This window comes from Artemia sp. Qi Xiang Cuo, chromosome 7, assembly GCF_049724085.1.
Source record: "Artemia sp. Qi Xiang Cuo chromosome 7, ASM4972408v1, whole genome shotgun sequence".
Lineage (NCBI taxonomy): Eukaryota > Metazoa > Arthropoda > Branchiopoda > Anostraca > Artemiidae > Artemia > Artemia sp. Qi Xiang Cuo.
In genome coordinates this window covers 48,677,584-48,699,651 of record NC_142800.1, presented here as the reverse complement: position 1 = coordinate 48,699,651, position 22,068 = coordinate 48,677,584, and the positions used below count along the sequence as shown (strand labels likewise).

The 22,068-nt window shown below is 36.6% G+C and overlaps 1 protein-coding gene across 7 annotated transcripts in view; it reads left to right on the top strand.

Moving 5' to 3' along the window:
• Positions 1–20,567: 20,567 nt before the first annotated feature.
• LOC148950360 (uncharacterized) overlaps positions 20,568–22,068 on the top strand; it is a 369,985-nt gene continuing 368,484 nt past the window's right edge. For 6 of the 7 annotated variants that reach the window (XM_089092346.1, XM_089092345.1, XM_089092344.1 and 3 more), the window contains exon 1: positions 20,568–20,747. The gene's annotated coding sequence lies outside the window, so the exon portion shown is untranslated. Of the gene's footprint in view, positions 20,748–21,221; positions 21,308–22,068 lie in introns of those variants that run through there. The other variant, XM_089092349.1, reaches the window with a different exon arrangement.

Below are 22,068 nucleotides of genomic sequence, written 5' to 3'. Positions count from 1 at the left end.
GTTTGTGACATTACTTCAAATAAGCAAATTGAAACATGTAAACTCTACAAAATGAATGAGAATAGTATCATTGACTATACAAAGAGATGTGATAAGAGTGAAGTTACACTGTACTGTTGAAAATGTGAGCCTGACATTGCTGTACATCAGGATCAGTATACTGCGAATTCAGATAATCTAGCTGCATTAGTCGTTCTCGACAAATACCTATACGTAGTAGAAGATGAAATATAAAGAGTAGAAAAGTCGTTTCTTCTTGTGTATACATTATTTTTATTAATAAACAATTTCACATACATTTTTAGAACATTTTATTCGTAGGGCACTAAAATCAATATTAAACACGCTTGAAAGTATATTGTCCACTAGGAAGTCGTTCAACCAAGGAAAGTCAACGTAAATGTTGAGAAACTGCTTGTAGGTATAGCCACGACATCTGAACATGAAAAAGAGTAGTGCATGAAAGCCACATGTCTTAGTCGTTAAATCCTGTACTCTCCTTTGATTTTGAATAATAGTTTTCCCACTGCTCTCAATAAAGTTGCAGATGTGTGGAGTGTAAAACTTAGATGATAGGCCAAGAGGATAAAAAAAATTTGATATTCTTTTCTGTTTGAAGGATGCATAGCCAATGACCTGGCTTCAAAGTCGATGGACTGCCATTAACAACGATTATGGTATTGTTAACACTTGGAATTTTTTAATGAAGTCTGATGGTATGTAATAGGACTTGTATTGGGACATGTATAAATCCGTATTAAATACGCTGATTATTTTGTTTGTGTTCATGGTGCTAGGTATAGTAGAACACTGCCGTCGGGCGTGATTTCCAAATAGGTTTCAAATTGACTCAATGACATTACTATGATACTCTCAGTCAAAGCATTGGCAAATGAGCACTCTAAACGTATATTCCCCGTACGTACTATTTTCATATCCTGGGTGCCAGACAGGTCCAAAACAATTACACCCTGATTTTTCGAAAACATTGAATCGGTTATTCCATTTTCAAATAGTTATGAATAATGATCTAGGGATTGCATGGTCAACTCATAAAGAGTTCTATAGGATTTCTTATCAAATGATAGAGTGTACAGCAGAATACAATTCACTTTGCACACAAGGCTAGATAGAACAAAAAAATTAAAATCATGGCGGGATGCAGTCCAGGATACAACGGCACTGCCACTCTTCACAAAGGCCAAAGCGAGTTTTGATGGGATTTCTCCATTGATAAATGATGAATTGGTATAAGTATGAGAGCCAGTGGCAATGTGACGTTGATTGGTGATCGTATGGGGGATAAGTTAATATTGTTACCCTTGGCTCTTAGCTTTTCCACTGCCAATACAACAGAACTCATAACCTGTTGTTTTCAAACATGAAGAATTGCCGAATAGATAATGACATTTGCATCGGGTGCTGCAGCGAGTGTTTTTCTCAAAATGAAATTCGATGGTGCTAGTTGCAACTTTATGTCAATCTTGACATTGGTGGGTAACTATTGGGATATATTGAATATCTCATGATTTAATTTTCCAACTAAATTATGCTCCTGGGTCACTGCACTAATTAAATTACCGTCAGTATCAACACCTGATCGATCTTCATAGCCCAATGACTTTCCTCTTAACGTTTTATATGCCTTAGATTTCATCATCATAGATTGTATGTAGCCAACATACTTGTAAAATTTTTTGCTAGCACTCACAAATGCTTCATTAATATATACCTTAATTTATTTCAACATGTTGTGCAGAACATAGTTCTCATTCGATGGGCCATTGGTAGTATCTCGACTTGTATTGTCTGACTTCTTCTTCACCGCAACATTTAAATCAATAAATGTTGATGATAAATCAATGAAATAATCCTCATTGGAAAATTTCTGAAAGTGTATACTTTCCTAGAGGGATTGCTGGGGGTGAAATTGTTCATAGTAGCCATACTTGACACTGACAACTACATTTTCAGCATTGAATAAATTCAATGAGTAACTGATTGATGGATGTGATTCCTAGTGGGGGAGTTAAGTTATCTTAGGAAAAGAAACCATTCTTTGATCTAAAAATCCTTTTCTTTTGCTTCTCCATATTGGTCTTACTTGTTTTATTCCTCAAAGTCGTTGTTGACGTCCAACGCTTCCTGCCTGGGTAAAAACTGATGAGTGAATGACGCCCACGCATCCTTTTTAATCCCTTCCCATTTTGCTTAGATTTTAATTGCTTGCCAACGGCTGTTGCTGAAGATCTGATATTTTCCTTAACACTCTCGTTGATATTTAAACCTGATCCCCAGTCCTGTAGTGTGGAGGCAGCAAAATTTGATGCCGCAGGTGCAAGATATTTTCTGGCAAGGGATAGTGCAGAACCAAATAGCCTAGCAAACCAGCTACCAAGACCATAGCCAGACATTTTAGTAAGCCCCTTGTAATAGTCCAATCCATGACCTATTTGACATGGAATTAGTGCACCAACATAGCAATTGATATCAGGACAGACAAATGGAATTCTTCTATTGTTCATTTTAGGTAGTGACGATGATGGGTCGAAAATGACATGTAATCACAGCTAAAGCTTTTGTTACTGCAAGAGGATCACCCAATTCACTTCTTAGTGTTAACGGAGAGAGTTCCAGATACGAACTGTTTTCAGGAACATACCAAAGATGCTTTACATTTTAGTGATGAACATGTTCATGGGTTGTTTTTCGTTCAAGAACACGTAGGAGGGGACATTTTAATTACCAACTCTCGATGTTTCCACAAAGGATGCATAAAGAAATATGCAAGAGTCCGAGAAGAAACCAGGTGGATAATCAGCAAAAATAGCTTGATCCATCCCGTTAACAGTACCAGCGTTTTTACCACTGATCATATTCTGTTTAAAGCCAAGAACATCTCTCAGATTATCATTGAGATGAATCATTTAAGTGTCAACAGGTGAGGTAATGCAAATCCTATCATGTTCCATTGAATAATTAAAATGGAATGCACCATTCTTACGATATGAGATTTTTCTATTGATTGTACGATACAAATCCGTCATAGTACCATATTCTGCATATTTCAAAGTGACTTGTAGATATTCACTAGATTTAAATGCTTCAACCCATTCATACTCGACAAAGAATGACCAATCAAATGGTATAACTTTTATATCATACACACGATCCTTTCTCAGGATATCACAGGTATTTTTGAGAATTAATTAAAAAAAAACTTTCCGAAAAATAAGTTTTTCAAATAAAAGAATAGGCCATTTTAAACTTAAGCTCAGGAGATACAAATACCTGTTAAAATTCAAACTCAAAACGACCAGAAATTACTAATAAAGAATAAATGAAACCCAAAACTAATAGAAATTACATAAACAATCATAGCAAGAAACATACAAAAAGTAATAATATAAATAAATAAATAGATCTTAAAGCGAGTAATGCTTAGATTGAATATGAAAATCAAGCTTAAAACCAAAATGAATATTTTGCTATTAAAGTATAAATGAAACTTAAAACGAACAGAAATTAAATAAACAATCAATACGAGCAAACATACAATATATATTAATGTAAATGAATAAATAAATCTCAAAACGAGTGAAACAAATTGAATATGCAAATCAAGTTTGAATCGAATAAAAATAACTACAAGCAAGAGTTTGGGTATCGTCTCACTGCAGAAGCCTAAAACTTACTGCGTCATTGGCGCTTTACTGAAAACAATTCTTTGAAATATTTTCATTTTTCTAACTTTAAGAAATCAAAAATTAATTAAGATTTTAGGGAATAAATATTAGCATTTGTGTGTTAAATTGACAATGCACATTTGTTTTTCAGTAAACTCATTTGAATTTTTTTCAGTAAAGTACAAATTATATTCTGGCTTTTAGAAAGCATAGGGGTTTTGAACCCTAATCACATTAATTTATGCTCGTTTTTGAGTTTGACTCTAATATTTATTTTAATTTTTGTTCGTTTTGGGTTTCATTTATTTATTGATACTGATATCGGGTAGTTGTATGCTTAGTATACTATTTGATAGTCTGGACGCCAGGTGTTGAAAATGTGAACCACACAACGACGGAATGGGGTTGCTACAAGAATTAGCCTACCCTCCACCCTCTAAATTGGCCCTGCGGATTCAAAAATACCAATGGCACTTGCTTGCGAGTGGTGGAACACTCCGAAACTTGATATTTTATTATATTTTGGTGTTTCATTCAAGAAAATGCATGTTCCACAAAGTTTGAGGTGTAGTTTTCCGCTCAAATAGAAATGCCTAGAAGCCATAGAATGTTTTCATAACAAACTAACACAACTAGTTACAAAAAATGGCAGAGTTAAAAAAAATGGCAAAACTATATGAGTCTTGAACAGTCTTGGAAAGTATCAACAAAATCAAATTGAACATTAAATATATAATGATATTAATTGTTGAAAGATCCATCAGTTCAAGATTTTTTTTTCACTGTAATTTTTATTTTCATTTTCAATGCTGTAAGAACTGTAAAATAATAAACTTGTAATATACGAATAATTCGTTTTCAGCGAAGCACCAATGACGCAGAAGTCTTTAGGTTTTTACAGTTAAAGAAGGGGGCAGTATCCAAATTTTGCTTGTAGTGAAACTATATTTGTCTTGACTAATCTTGAAAAGAAATAATAAATTAAACTGAATATTTGGTACATAATGGTATTAATTGCTAAAAGCTCATCAGGTCAAAATTTTACTGTAATTTTAATATTTATTTTCAATATTAAGTACAAAAGAAAACATTTGTAATATAATTCATTTTCAGTAAAGCGCCAATGACGCAGTAGGTTTTAGGCTTCTGCAGTGAGACGATACCCAAACTCTTGTTTGTAGTTATTTTTATTCGATTCAAACTTTATTTGCATATTTAATTTAAGTTTCACTCGTTTTAAGATTTATTTATTCATTTACATTAATTTATATTGTATGTTTGTTCACATTGATTGTTTATTTAATTTCTGTTCGTTTTAATTTTAATTTATACTTTAATCGCAAATTATTTGTTTTCGTTTTAAGCTTGATTTTCATATTCAATCTAAGCATTACTCGCTTTAAGATATATTTATTCATTCATATTATTACTTGTTGTATGTTTTTTGCTATGATTGTTTATTTAATTTATGTTCGTTTTGGGTTTCATTTATTCTTTAATAGTAATTTCTGGTCGTTTTTAGTTTGAATTTTAACAGGTATTCGTATCTCCTTAGCTTAACTTTAAAATGGCCTTTACTTTTCTTTGAAAAACTTATTTTTTGGAAAGTGTTTTTAATTAATTTTTGTTAGTCTTTGATTGCAAAAAGTTTCAAGTTTTTATGGCATGGGGGGGGGGGTGCTTACTGTCTGATTATTCTTGACTTTAAAAAACGGATCTAGAACTTTCAATTTAAATCGAATGAAGCTTTTTTCAGAGTCTATACGATTACCTCTTTGATAAAAACCTTATATATGAACAATAGACATCTGTGGACAGCGATTGACAACAATGAATGGATTGAAAAAATAGCTCCAATAAGGGGGTTTAGACCATTTCACTTGCTTACGCAAAGGGATTACGACTGTCTGGAATTGACCTTAATAGGAATTTGTGTGCCAAAGAAATTTTGCATCTATCACAGAGTATGTATTTTAACCTTATAATTGGTAATTATAATAGATTTCCTACGTATTCTTCCAATACGAAACCCCTTCCCACAAGTTATAAACCCCCCTAAATCAGCTATGCCCAAGGGCATAACTTTCACTGCTTACCCCTGGGCCCTGGTGGCCTGTGTCGACACCGGAGTTTTTTGTTATCAGAACATTGAACTATTTTAACGAAATGTCTATCTCAAAATTTTTATCTGATGCAATTAGCGCGTGTAGGAGGGAGAGGGGCTAGTTGCCCTTCAATCTCTTTTGACTCTTAAAAAGTGAACAAGAAATTTCAATTTTCAATCAAATGACCCCTTTTAAAGTTTATACGAGCATCCCTTCCATAAGAAATAATATGAAGGATTCGGAGAATCCTTAAATTACAACCCTTGCCCGGAGGTATTTGGAGGAGTTGTAATCCTCAAAGACCTAATTTCCAGAACTTAAAACTACGTTTAATAAAATGGCTATCTTAAAATTTTGATTGGATGTGTTGGGGGAAAAGTTGGGCGTGAGAGGGGGTTAGTTGCCCTCAAATCACTTTCGACTATTACAAAGGGCACTAGCCATCGGAATTTCCAATCGAATGAGCCTTTTTTGAAGTTTCTATGACACCACCTTCTATAAAAACCTTATATGCCCCCAGGGCATAACTTAAAACCCTTGTTATGAGGGTTTTGGGGGGTTGTCCTCCTCAAAAACATATTTTCTATCTGGAAATCAACTACGCTGAACAAAATGGCTATCTCAAAATTTTGCTTGGATGTGTTTAGGGGAATGCTGGGCGTGGGGGGGGGGCTGGTTGCCCTCCAATCACTTTCGAATATTAAAAAGAGCACTAGCTCTTTGAATTTCCAATTGAATGTGCCTGTTTTGAAGTTTCTACGACAGCGCTTTCTATAAAAAACCTTATATGTCCCCAGGGCATAGCTTAAAACTCTTGCCCTGAGGGTTGTGGAGGAGTGTCCTCCTCAAAAGCATATTTTCTATCTGGAAATCAACTACACTGAACAAAATGGCTGTCTCAAAAGTTTGATTGGATGTGCTTGGGGAAATGATGGGCGTGGGGGGGGGGGGGATCTAGTTGCCCTCCGATCACTTTCGACTATTAGAAAAGGCACTACCCCTTTTATTTCCAATCGAATGAGTCTGTTTTGAAGTTTCTACGACAACGCCTTCTAAAAAAACCTAAAATGCCCCCAGGGCATAACTTAAAACCCTTGCGCTGAGGGTTTTGGGGGATTGTCCACCTCAAAACATGTCTTCTATATGAAAATCAACTACGCTGAACAAAATGGCTATCTCAAAATTTTGATTGGATGTGTTTGGGGGAATGATGGGCGTGGAGGGGGGGGGGCTAGTTGCCCTCCAATCACTTTCGACTATTAAAAAGGGCACTAGCCCTTTAATTTCCAATCAAATGAGCATTTTTTGAAGTTTCTACGACAACGCATTCTATAAAAACCTTATATGCCCCCAGGGTATAACTTAAAACCCTTGCCCTGAGGGTTGTGGGGGAGTATCCTCCTCAAAAATACATTTTCTATCTGGAAATCAACTACGCTGAACAAAATGGCTATCTCAAAATTTTGATTGGATGTGTTTGGGGGAATGATGGGCGTGGGGGGGGGGTTGGTTGCCCTCCAATCACTTTCGACTATTAAAAAGAGCACTGACTCTTTGAATTTCCAATTGAATGTGCCTGTTTTTAAGTTTCTACGACAGTGCCTTCTATAAAAACCTTATATGCCCCCAGGGCATAGCTTATAACTCTTACCCTGAGGGTTGTGGAGGAGTGTCCTCCTCAAAAACATATTTTCTATCTGGAAATCAACTAAACTGAACAAAATGGCTGTCTCAAAAGTTTGATTGGATGTGCTTGGGGAAATGATGGGCGTTGGGGGGTGTCTAGGTGCCCTCCGATCACTTTCGACTATTAGAAAAGGCACTACCCCTTTTATTTCCAATCGAATGAGTCTGTTTTGAAGATTCTACGACAACGCATTCTATAAAAACCTTAAATGCCCCCAGGGCATAACTTAAAACCCTTGCCTTGAGGGTTGTTGGGGATTATCCTCCTCAAAAATATATTTTATATCTGGAAATCAACTACGCTGAACAAAATGTCTATCTCAAAATTTTGATTCGATGTGTTTGGGAAAATGATGGGCTTGGGGGGGGGGGCCGAGGGGAGCTAGTTACACTCCAATCACTTTCGACTATTTAAAAGGGTACTAGCTTTTTAATCGAATGAGCCTGTTTTGAAATTTCTACGACAACGCCTTCTATAAAAACCCTATATACCTCCAGGGTATAACTTAAAATCCTTGCCCTGAGGGTTGTGGGAGAAAATCCTCCTCAAAGATATGTTTTCTATCTGAAAATCAACTACGCTGAACAAAATGGCTATCTCAAAATTTTGATTGGATGTGTTTGGGGGAATGATGGGGGTCACGGGGGAACTAGTTGCCCTCCAATCATTTTTGATTATTAGAAAGGGAACTAGAACTCTCGATTTCCAATGGAATGAGCCCCTTTTGAAGCTTCTACGACGACCCCCTCCATATGAAGTGCCTCTGGGGAAAAAGAATAAATAAATAATAAAACATTGGAGCCATATGGCCTTTACTATAGGCAACGCTACAGCGTTGTCTCTGATACAGTCGACAAGAGCCACTTCATACTTTCCGTCGTCAAATTTGATTGTGGGGGAGAGTTTCGTCCAAAAATCACTTGTTTTATTCAAGTCATTGCAGAGAGTATCGGAGACGTTGGACATAAATGTTGTATAAAAATCATTGGGCATTGTCAATATCTTCATCACTGATCTAAGAATCAAATTCGGAGTTGTATCCTAGCCACCGAACAAGTAACTGTCTCTTACCCCTGCGAGTACGAATCTTTAATATCTTTTCAATTTGATAGATTTCAGTATTATTTTTAACTTTTGTAGTTCATAGTCATAAAAGCCGCCGAGAATCTCTTCATCTTTGGTATCTCGCAGACGATGAGTTATCGGTTTGGTGTCTAGGATTTTCGTCACTTTAAAACGTTCAGTGGACCACTGGTAATTGCCCTTTTCAAAAACATTAGTCGTTCTATTAATTCGAAAAGTATCACCAACATTGAATTTTTTCTTCACGATCGTTTCATTGGTATATTGTTTAAGAAAAGTATCAAATCTATCATGATCAGAACGATGAACTTCCTTTGGGGTTGAGTTGGACAATGATCGATGAGGTCGTTGATTATGAATCAAAAATTCTGAATCAACGAATCAACGAATTCTGTTCAAGAATACTTTCAATAGCCTAAGCAACTTCAACGCCTCTCTTTGACCGCAATGGAATTGCATATGCATAGCGACTATAAACACTGATTGCAAGTAGAATGTACTGTACGGTGTATTGTGACGCCTTTGAATCTCATCTAGAGTTACGAAATCTGCTTGCATTATATGCAATGGGGAAGAGGCTTTAGTTTTTCGATAATGATTAGTACGAAGCCTATGATTTCTATGCAGAGTCTAACTTGTTTCATTTTGTAGATAGTCTTGTACACTTTTAGTGTGAACACCAGTGACTATGGAAAGAGTGATGGGAGAACTTAAACTTCCCTTTTCACCAATATGTTCATAAACACGTTTCAGAACTTCAACCATTTTGAACGTAAACACGTAGTGTAACGTCCGCTACCCTTTTGTATACTAGTGCTTGATTATGGTGGCGGTGGTGGGGGTGACGTTGACATGATACGGCTTCGCTTTGCTTTAGCTCTCAGTGGTGTGCTCATCCTCCTCATTGTCAAATCAATATTTCCACTAGTTTTGGTACTATTTTCCAGGATTGATTTAAAATCCTCTTCTTCTTCTTGTTCATGTTCTAATGGTGTTGACGATGAGGGTGCATGTTCATTTAATTTTTTTAGAATTTGCCTATTGCTAATAAGGCTTTTGGGGAAGTTTAATGTAATTAAAAAGTTGTATAAATGTCTGTCAAATGATAATAGTCCTTTACGATTTGTAACCATATCATATATATATTAAATCAAGTAGATTATAACTCTTCCCCTGAATTATAATTCATTTCCCACTGCTATCAACTTGAATATGATCTTGACCATTTTCAATGAGATATGTCATTCACTTTGATCACGATATGAGTGCGGCATTAGAATTCCAATGCTCGACACTATTGAATTCAATTCCTCCTTCTTTAATTGTGTTCCAGCAGCGATAGCAGACGAATCCTTTGGAGATAGTTCTTTTTTGTGATCAATGCCACTAGTTCTCGAACGATAGGGCTTATGTTTGTCCACTCGGCGAAGTGCATCTTGAAGTAAAAGCAGTTTTTTATCATCGTCAATATTCTCATTGTCCCTGAATTTACTCAGATTGTCCTCAAAGTGTTCCACGAGTAAGAGAGCGAGTTCTATTGGAGTCAATTTATAGGGTTTAGCCATCTAGAGAAAACTGTTTACAAGTCCTGCAATTATTGGCAGTAAAAGTGTGAAAAAGCTACCGCCCGCTTGAAGAAGACGTTTCCTTTTAAAATTCTTTACTTTTTTTACAGGCCAATGTACGTACAATGGAACGATGTTGCTTTGCCTGTTGCTTAACTACTTCTGACAGTTGAACTTTGCCCTCGGTTAAATTTAAACGAAATTCAGATATTAGATTATTAAAATCATTGTCAATACCATGTTTGAGTATGGCTCTCCTAAGTGGGGTTTTTGAAGTGCTTAGAACGGAAAATAAATGCCTCTTTTCATGTAGTTTCTTCAGTGTCATGATGGCAACTAATAGCCTTTTGTACTGCTCACGGGGAGATATACTTTAATTTCATTATCAAAAATATATGTGACTACACGCAGATCCTCGGGTGTATTTTGATTAAGATCCAATAGGACGTAGCCGTAGGGTTTATTAGTTGCCTGATTGTACGCTGAGACCAGAAATTTTGGGGCACCGGGATATATTTGTTTATTGAGAGTTATTAGCGAGCTAGAATCACGAATAGCTCGAACAACTATAGATGATATAGTAGGTGTATTTTAATGCAAGTGTTTGCATACATTTGCTCTGATGAAAGAGGTTGTGTAGAACAAGAGGAAAGGAAATCAGTTCATGATGAGAGCCAACAGTAAACAATTGTAGCATTTCCTGGGACCATTGTTCAACCAAGAGTTTGGTTCAATAATGTTGAAAACATCAAGCCCCTGTATGAGTTGTATCTGCTCGCCCGATATAGCAATTACTTTAATTTTATCGTATGACTTCTGCCAAATACTGTAACAACAGTGGATTTTTTTCGGCTTTTCTATAAACATTTTATCACAATTTTTAATTATTTTAGTTAAGAGTGTCGTTTTGCCTGACATTGATGGACCACACAGAAACGATCTGAATGGTTTTTTAAATGGATACATATTGCTGTTTTCTTCAACAGTTCACCTACAACTAACTGTAGACTATAGATGTCTAATGACTAAATAGTTTCCCTTCTACTACTACTACTCCGTTCAAGAATAATGAGAACAAAAACAATAGAGAATCATATTTTCTTTTATTATTAACATAAAAGTAGTAGAACTTTACAAATAATACATTAAACAAGAAAACAACACATTAAACAAGAAAAATATCCTTTTTTTATTTATAAGAAAAACATAAAAAAATTTTTAAATAAGCACTAGAAAAAAAGCGCTTTAATAAATGCACTTATCCTTTATTTATTTATAACAAAAAATACAGCATTTAATGAACAATACACTTAAAATAATATCACATTTTTTATTTATAACATTTTTAAATTTGAAATGGGGTCCCCCAACCCCCGGGGGTGGCCGCTGTTCTGGCCGGGAAGCGCCACGGTCCGGGCCGGCGCCTGAGGGGGCATTAAATAATTCTAAATGGTGGAAATTATGAAGAAGAAGAAGTAACTGCTCTGCCTTGCACACACACACACACATATTGAAAATTGTTTGATAAGAAAAAAAAGAATTTAAAACTTCCACCACCACCCACCGTGTACTATGAATGAATTTCAGTTAATTTTTGTAGATCGAGTTGGTTTCTATACTCTACACATTCAACTCGGTCTGAGATTAAATAGTGACCATGTGTTAGTGCCTTCACACCATCCTCAAGTACATAAACTTTGTCCGATATGGCCGACATGGTGTTTTTCTCAACTCTAACTGTTTACTTTTTACATTTTAAAGAGCGAATCGCCATGACTTTCGTTCTTGGGACGAAACTACGTTTTACACATTTTCTATAGACATTCATGTCGAAATTATTTTTTACAAAGTGTGTAGGTACCCCCTTGTAAACTTGTTAGATATCCTTATTGTGCGTTTCCACACAGTATACCTTCGTCCCTTGAAACACACCACTGGATATCAGATGGCTTCCTGTTTCAGATTTCAATATTAACAATTGATATGGGGCCTCGCGTTTCACTAGCTCTGGGAAGAGGGATTCATTCCAGTTGGTGTAGTCCATTCGTGAGCTAATGTAATCTCCATTTTCTAAATCATTTAAGAAATTTTCGTGCTCCCGTTAAATTATTTTAACAGGATTGAATCAGTGTCCCCGTAATACACTTGAACTGGTCCCTCAATCGGCCATTGCACCTTACATACATTATAATAAAATGACAACATGAGTTTTTTAGATGTTTCCGTTATTGCACTCCCGCCTGCTTTTCTTACGATGTAGGAGCACCATATCAGAGTCTATGATTGTGAACGATGTGAAGTTTGGATCTGCAATGATTCGAGCACAATCTTTGGGATTGGTTACAATGTCACAATTACTTCTGTTTCGTACGCTTTCGCACATTTTACCGAAGGCTGAGTTTAAAATAAGTTTATAGAATTCCTTGTCAACATTTGCTTTCGCTTGTGAACGTTTACTGACAAAGGTGTCAATAAACGATTTCATATAAGGTTTTTGATCAAATTGGAGGGCTCTATGAATCCTTGTGACTTTGAAACCATTGGAAACCATCCATTTCAATAGCACGTGATGTACAACGGTATTCTGTTTCAGGTTGAGGTCGGCAATACGTTTTTCCTTTGAAGGCACCGAGTGCATACTCTCATCCTCTACTAAAGATAAATTGTAGGGGCTCAGAGAGTTCCTACCCACCAGTCTATTTATGCACGGGATAGCAAAGTCTTCTACCGAGTCATGGATTTCCATGGGTATTTCACCGTCAATTTAAAAAACCATCCCTGTGCCCCATTCTCCTCAACGGTAGCAATCTTGGGGAAATCCGAAGCACATGGATTGTTAAGCCATTTGTAATTCCCACACGGCAAACAGTAGTGAGGCATTGCCGATGGATAAAGGGAGTTCATATCCAAAAAAATACGTCTGACTTTTCATCGGTGTGCTGTCCGGTCGGATCAGTTTTCATGATACGATCCCCTTGAAAAACATACCCATCCCTCATTGATCTCTCTACAAACAGATGCTGATCCACATAGGTGATCAGACCTATTTCTTCTTTGCTGATTTTAAGCATCAAGTCCATCACCAGATAAGGAGTGGAAAAATAATACCCTACATCCAACCCAGATTCCCCATAGATTTCATCCGTATTTTTGCACAAAATGTCCAGAAAAGAGAGTACGTCACTGGCCAAGTAAAGTTTACCGTAAACCCACCCATTTTTACATCCACCCTTTGCCCAAACCTTCTTAGAAAATTCATAGTCGCTAGTGGTGCACTCACTCTTAGCATGAGAAATGTAAAAAGCTCCAATGGGCGGTAATGACACCTCGTCTGGCCTCGAGGCAGAGTTGTAGTAATTATATGCATATATGCCCTTACACGTTAGTAAATCCTACATTTTATCATCGAGGAAGCGCTGTTTAAGGAGGGGAAAACTGTCAAAATTGTCGCTGTTCTGTACCTGAGTCAATTGGCTTAAGGACTTGGGGAAAAAACTGAAGGAGTCTAAAAACGGATTGTGTTCAGGCACGTGTTACCCTTGTCAACTGTTTTCCTCATGAATTCTAGCAGTAGTAGCCTCTACGATGATTTGGGCATGATATTATATGAAAAAGAACCATATATCCATGCGTTATCTACAGCTCCCCCTTGGGAATTCGGGCCAACACCGGTAAAATAAACTTTGTCTTAATTGGTATTGTGTATAAAAACCGGTACGAAATATTGCTGTTTAACGTTTAAATTGCACGATTGATGTGCAACCCCTCTAACGTTACTCCCTCCTGATATAATTTCCTGCCACAAATGATCATGGTGGATCACCTTCCTCTTTCCCCCATTCCCAACACCATCATCAAATTCACCCTTGCAAACCCAACATATTTTACGATTTTTAATGGCCAATACTTGCCCCTTTCAGTCATATAAAGTAGCCAAATAGAACTTCATCAATTTTATATTTCACCATTTTTATTATATTAATTTCACCGAAAAAAAAAATTGAGCAGAAAAAAGTCCGATACATATTTACTAGTTGAAAGGCACACACAACGTAAAGATTGGCTAATACCAATAAAATAAGATATGAAAAAAAATATCTGTCATAGAGCTGCCAATACCTCAGTAAGAAGCGATAACCTACTTCTCGTGTACCTAAAGTCATGTAACAAAGTTAAGGCACTATCTGATTAAGGTTTTTTGTACCCCAACCCCTCTCTTTTATCCCATTCCCCTCCCTTTTCTTCAACATCCATACTCTTTTTTTCGTATCCCCCTCTTTCTGCCCTAATAATAGCCCATGAGTTGCAAGAAACGCACATACATGTCTCATAGTTTCTTAGCAATTGCTAACAATAATGACAATTTTTAACTTGTATTAATCCTGTAGTGTATTTAGAATATAATGCGGACTAAGGGGTGTGATGTAAATTGCTACCTATTAATTAAAAGAAAATATGCTTTTGCGAAATTGTGAGTGCATTGTAAACTTGAAGACTATCTGATAAATTGGACTTATCCTAGAAATTGCAGGTACGTCGTTAAAAACCCCTTGCCCATCTGGACGCGGTGCGTAGCGGATTACACTATCCCTACTCGAGTTCAAGGATCTGATTAGGTCCGTGTCAGTGTTGTCAGGGGTGGCATTCAACTTCGCCCGCTTTTGCTCGGTGGTTTGATTATCAACGTCTTGGAATAAAAATTAATTTATGTTTTCTTATTATGTAGCTTGTAATATTAAAGGCTTAAATCATCTTAAACCACTAGAAAAATAGAACGCCGCTTCTACATAGAGCTTAAAGTATCTATATCTTAAATATGAAGCATAATAAAATAGCACAGTTTTTGATTATTTAGTCCGTTTTTGTTATTTATACAGAATATTAATGGGATGGGGGCTGTTCACCCACTCTACAACAGCATAGCTCAACATATGATAAAAGAAAAAATAACACAATTTTTGATGATTTAGGCCGTTTTTGTTATTTATTCAGAATACTAATGGAAGGGGTGCTGTTCACCCACTCTACAACGCTACAACAGCATAGCTCAACGTATGATAAAAGAAAAAAAATGTATGTCATTTCTCCAGTTACAAACGCATGAGATATTTTGCAAATTAGTTAAGAACGATTTTATTCAAAATTGCCTATACCATCTGGCAAAAAGCAATTGAATTATGCATGTCAATAAAATAAAGTACGATAAAAAAAAATAAAGGCTAGAAGCGCTAACCTATTTCTCGTAAAGCATTTCAGTACAGTTCTACTCACGTGTTTACCAGGTACTAAATAAGTACCAGAAGTCATGTAACAAAGTTAAGGCACTATCTAATTAATTTTTTTTACCCCATCCCCTTCTCTTTTTTCCCATTCCCCTCTCTTTTCTTCAACATCTCTACTCTTTTTTTCCTATTCCCCCCTCTTCTTCCCTAATAATAGCCCCTGAGTTGCAACACACGCACATTCATGTCTCATGGTTTTTAGCAATCGCTGACAAAGATGACAATTTTTAACTTGGATTAATCCTGTAGTGTATTTAGAATGTAATGTGGACTAAGAGGTGTGAAGATAATTGATTCCTGTTTCTTAAAAGAAAATATGCTTTTGGGAAATTGTGATTGTATTATAAAATTGAATACTTTCTGATAAATTGTATTTACCCTAGAAATGGCAGGTAGGTTGTAAGAAACCCCTTGTCCATCTGAACGGGATGCGTAGCAGATTTCACTCTCCCTCCTTGAGTTCAAGGATCTGATTAGGTCCGTGTCAGTGTTGTCAGGGGCGACATCCAACTTCGTCCACTTTTGCTCAATGGTTTGATTATCAACATCCTGGAATAAAAATTAAATTCAGTTTTGTCACTATGTAATTTGTAACCTTAATGGCTGAAATCATCTTAAAACACATAGAAAAAAAGAACGCCACTTCTACATGGAGTTTAAATTATCTATATTTAAATATGAAGCATAATGAAATAACACAGTTTTTGATTATTTAGTCCGTTTTTGTTATTTATAACAGAATATTAATGGGAGGGGTGCTGTTCACCCACTCTACAATAGCATAGCTCAACATATGATAAAAGAAAAATAACACAATTTTTGATTATTTATGCCGTTGTTGTTATTTATTCAGAATATTAATGGGAGGGGCGTTCTTCACCCACTCTACAACAGCATTGCTCAACATATGATAAAAGAAAAATAACACAATTTTTGATTATTTAGTCCGTTTTTGTTATTTATTCAGAATATTACTGGGAGGGCGCTGTTCACCCACTCTAAAACAGCATAGCTCAACATTTGATTAAAGAAAAAATAACACAATTTTTTGTGATTTAGGCAGTTTTTGTTATTTATTCAGAATACTAATGGAAGGAGCGCTGTTCACCCACTCTACAATAGCATAGCTCAACATACGATAAAAGAAAAAATAACACGATTTTTGATTATTTAGTCCGTGATAACACAATTTTTGATTATTTAGTTCGTTTTTGTTATTTATTCAGAATATTAATGAGAAGGGTGCTGTTCACCCACTCTACAATAGCATAAACCAACATAGGATAAAACAAAACAAAAATTTCAGTTACGAACGTATGAGATATTTTTGCGATCTAGCAAAGAAGAATTTTACCCAAGATACCCTTTATACCTGGACAGCTGCTATAAAAATCGCTAATGATTTGTGGTCCCCTGTCAATCATAAAGCCTGATGATAGATAGTTAAAAGCCAGCTATAACGAAAAACGTATCGAATAAAAAGAATAATATATATCTACTCACTCTAATCCTTTCGGAGTTCTCCATCGGAAAATGAATAAATTTAAGTATAAAAGAGTTATATCAAGTTGTTTTCTTCAACTGATTCAGAAACAGTAATCCCATCTTTATTGAAAGTAAAAAAATGTGATTATAAGCCCTTCAGGGGAAAACCAATATTTCTAGCAAAATACCATCTTTGAATATACGATACGAGGAAGTTTAATTTTGACTATTGAACCAAGAAAAAAAAACATGTCCTAGTAATAGATGAATGAACCTGGTAAGGCAATGTACTCGTGAAACTGCACTGTATATTCATACCCCCGGCGTAGGATCAGCACTGTATATTCTTGTATAATTCCTTATATATCTCTGTTTGGGCCAGAAAAATGTGAGTTGGTACTGAAACGCGTCTGGTAAGGCATGTACCGTTCGTAGTAATAGGTGATTGCCCCTGGTAAGCCATATACCGTAGAAACTGCACACATATCCATGCCTCAGGCTTGTAGGTTTCGTGTTGCGTACATACACACTACTTTTATACGACCGCTCTTTCCATAAAAAGTTTATATGCTCTTATGTTATAACTTACAACCCTATCCCCAGGGTGCTGGGGGGTTGTGTCAATCATAAAGGCATTATTATATGTTCTTTGGACTATTCTGAACAAAATTGCTATCTCATAATTTCAATCAGATGCGTTTGGTGAAAAAAGAGGTTGTTGGAGAGGGACGGGTGTTAAATGCCCTCCATCATTTTCGACACTTAGAAAAAACTAAAACTTTCGATTTTCAACCAAATTTGACTCTTCTAAAGTTAAACAACCATCCCTTCCATGAAAAATTTAAATGCCCCGCCGCATAACTCATAACCCCACCCCCATTCTCTGGTGGTTTGTATTAACCCTAAAAGCCTTGTTATATGATCTTTGGACTATTTTGAATAAAATGAGTGTCTAAAAATTTCAAAATTCAATGTGTCTCGGGAAAACACGACGTTTTTTTTTGGGGGGGGGGCGGGTTAGCTGCCCACAGATCACTTTGACTCTTAAAAAGGGTACAAGAAATTCAGATTAGCAGTCCAATGAGTCCCCTTCGAAGTATATACGACCATCCTTCCTATAGGAAGCTTATATGCCCCCGGGGCATAACTTACAACCCTAGCCCTGAGAGCTGTGAGGCGGGATTGTCTTCCGTAAAGACACAATTTCCGGACCCTTCGACTACAATTAACAAATTTGTTATCTCCAAATTTTGATTGGACCTCTTTGGGGAAATGATGAGTATGGGGGGGGGGGGGATGATTGCTCTCAAATCACTTTTCACTCTTAAAAAGGGCACTATAACTTTCAATTTCAAATCAAGTGAGCCCCATCTGAGGTTTATACGACCACCCATTCCATACAAAGCTTATATGCCCCCAAGGCATGACTGACAACCTTATCCTCAGGGCACTGGGGGTTTGTGTCAGCCCTAGAGGCATTGTCATATGTCTTTGGAGTATTTTGAGCAAAATCACAATCTCACAAATTTAATCAGATTCGTTTGGTGAAGAAGGCTAGTTGGGGGAGGGGCTTGCTGCTCTCCATCATTTTTGACTCTTAAAAGGGAACTAGAACTTCCCATTTTCAACCAAATGAGCCTCCTCTATAGTTTATACAGCCATCCATTCCACAAAAACCTTAAATGTCCCTGGGGCATAACTTACAACCCTTGCCCCCAGGCTCTGGGGGTTTGTTTCAGCCCCAAAAGCCTTGTTATATGACACTTAGACTATTTTGAATATAATGGGTATCTCATAGTCTCCATTCGGTGCATTTAAGGACAATATGATGTGTGTGTGTGGGGGGGGGGGGGGGGGGGAGCTGCCTTCTGATTCCATCCGATCACTTTGATGCTTAAAAAGGGCACTAGACCTTCTGATTACCAATCCAATAAGCCCCCGTTCGAAGTTTATATGAACATGCTTTCTATAAAAAACCATATATGCCCCCTAGGGCATACCCTAAAACCCTTGCCCTGAGGGATGGGGGGGGGATTTTTTATCCTCAAAGACATAATTTCCGGAACCTTCAACTATGTTGAAAAAGATGCCTATCTCAAAATTTTGATTGCAAGTGTTTTAGGAAATGATGGGCGTGGTGAGGGGACATTTGCCCTTCGATCACTTTCGACTGATAACAAAGGCACTAGTTCTCTCAATTACCAATCGAATTAACCCTTTTTGAAGTTTCTACGACAACACGTTCTATGAAAACCTTATATGCCCCAAGGGCATAACTTTTCTAACCTTTGTCCTGAGGGCTGGGGGCGGGGTTGTCACCTTCAAAGACATAATTTCCAGACTTTTCAACTACGTTGAACAAAATATCTGTAAAAAAATTTTGATAGTAAGTTTTGGAGAAATGATGGGGGTGGGGGGGGGGCATTCGCCCTCCAATTACTTTTGACTATCGAAAGGGGCACTACCCCTCTCAATTTCCAATCTAATGAGCTCTTTTTGAAGTCTTTACTACAACTCTTTCTATAAAAACCTTATATGGCTACAGGGCACAACTTAAAACCTTGGCCCTGAGGGCTGGGGGGGGGGTTGTCATTCTCAAAGACATAATTTCTGGGCCTTTCCACTACGTTGAAAAAAATGGCTATCTCAAAGGTTTTATTGGATGGGTTTGGGGAAAGGGGGGGGGTGGGAGGGGAGTTAGTTGCCCTCTAATCACTTTCGACTATTAAAAAGAGCACTAGCCGTTTCAATTTCCCATCGAATGAATGCTTTTTCATGTGATTTGAATGAGCCCACTTCTCTTTACCGACCCAATTTTACAAGTGGAGATGTTCTAGGGGAATTGTCCGGGGGAAATTTTCTGCCGGCTGGGATTGTCTCGTTTCTTTTTCAGTGGGAGAAGTTTTTACACGGAAGAAATTTTCCATGGGGAAATATTCCTTGGGAGTAACTTTCCAAGGAGGGATTTCCGGGGAAAAATTCCACTCGGGGAGATTTCCGGGATCGTCCGCAAGAAACTTTCCAGGGGGTTTATGGAGGATTTTTCACGGGGTGAGGGAATTTTCAATGGAGGGAGAGCCAGATTCCCAAGATTGCCAGAAAATAAATAAAAAAAGCAACTGTTTTTCAACTTCAAGTACAGAGTAACATTAAAACTTAAACTGAACAGAAACTATTTTGTATATAAGGGGGGCTACACCTTCCTAAGTAGAAGAACGATGTATTTAAAAGGGGCAAACATCTCATGTAAACTATAATTTCTATTCGCTTTAAAATCTGATGTTACTCCTTTCTTTCTGTTGAAAAAACTTTATTTTATTAAATTACTCATAAGAAGGACATGAATCTAGCTTAAAGTTATGTTTTAGTATCTACTTCTCCCCATGGTACTTAAAAGACAAAGCTTTGAAAATGTTCTTAAAGATTGCCAAATTAGTGTGTTCCAAGTTTTTTTCCCCTTTTTCTATTTACTAGACTCGTTAATTACGTCTCTTTGTCTTCCCTGTACTCTGATTCCCCTAGCTCAGTAGCCACTCATTGCCACTCGAAATTCTGATATGGGATACCCGATAAGTCATGCTCATCCATCCGCACAATTTTTAAAAGATATTTGAAACCCCTACAAGTTCCCAGTACTTTTCCAAAGCTTCAAACCTCCGGGGTGCCTGGACAGATGCTTCTGGGCGGATTCAAATATAGGAAAAAGATTTCTAAGGGTCAGTCTTCAGTCGATTGAGATACGGTTTACGTTAATTTCTAAATGATATTAAAGTGATAGATTTGGATTCAAATGTGAGGATTTTTTTGTGGAAGTGTATTGGGTAATCTACGGTTGGGAATTATCTCATGAAAAGGTAAGTAATGAAAGGGAGATCTTTTTGCCTCTATTTCATCATTTTATGAAACTAATGATGGAAAAAAATCTGCAGCAATAAATAATAGCTAGCTTAGTTTAATCATGCAGTCCAACCAAATAATATGAAAATTTATTGGAAATGTCTTATATAGTCAAACCCTGTCTCCTTTACTCAAAATGAAGTACTCCAGGTGACGATAAGACTCCTTGTCCTTACCATTGGTTACCGCGTCCAATCTTTCAGAAAAACAGTTTGAAAATGACAGTGTTTTTTACTCCATCACAGGAACGAAAAAATGTATCGCTCACGAATAATTAAAACGGAGAATTATAGAATGTGTTACGCAGTGGTGTATGCCAAGAGATAGTTTTTGGGAGAGAACCCCCCAAACCTCCCCAAAAATGGGAACCGCAAGAGGAAGTGTCGTTTTTTGACAATGTATGAGGAATATGTAGCGATGGGTCCCAGAAAAGAATTCCCCCCCCTCATTTGAGTTGATCCCTCCAAAATTTAATTGTCATCACACGACTGCTGTAATTGTAAAGAAGCCAATACAAGTAATACTTTTTTGCCACTTAACATTTCACTGTAAAGGATGATGAATAAATGATGGTATGATGAGCATAAAACAATCAAATGAAGGTGTTAGGCAAAGCTTAGAAAGGCTTCGGACTCTTTGACCGAATTACAGATAAGCAGGATACGGATTTTCTTTAGTTTTTGAGGAAGAAAAACTTAAATAATCAGAATTTAGGCTATTATAAATAAACCTGGTATTGCACCCCCCCCCAGACAAAAACTAACAAAACCTCCCTATGCAAAATTTAAGAAGTTAATGAGGAATTCTCTTAAGCCAGTGATTAAAATGCAACCTAGCCTAAACAAATATTTCAGCTATATGACTAACAGCAGTCGAAAATACAATTCAAATGCTATAATAAAGAAACCAATAAGAACCTAATTAACTCCAACACTTTTCGGTAAAATAGAGATGAACTATAACGCACAAAAAAATGTAAAATTTGGACAGTCCTAGCTTTAATCTAAAATATTAAAACTAGACCGATTAGCCCAAATATACTGGCATCGAAAACAAATTTTTTCTTAGAAGTTTTGTAATAATAATTCAATCTTAGCCGAATTAAAATTTTGGCAATATGTGAAATTTTAGCAATTACAAATATTGTGACAAGCCTTTGGCTAACCGTAGTATTGCTTAACAAATATATATTTGACTTTTAAATATTTTGTAAAAAAAAAAATATACGTTTTAACATATGTTTCGTTTCCAGTAAAGTATAAATCGAGTTCTAGCCCT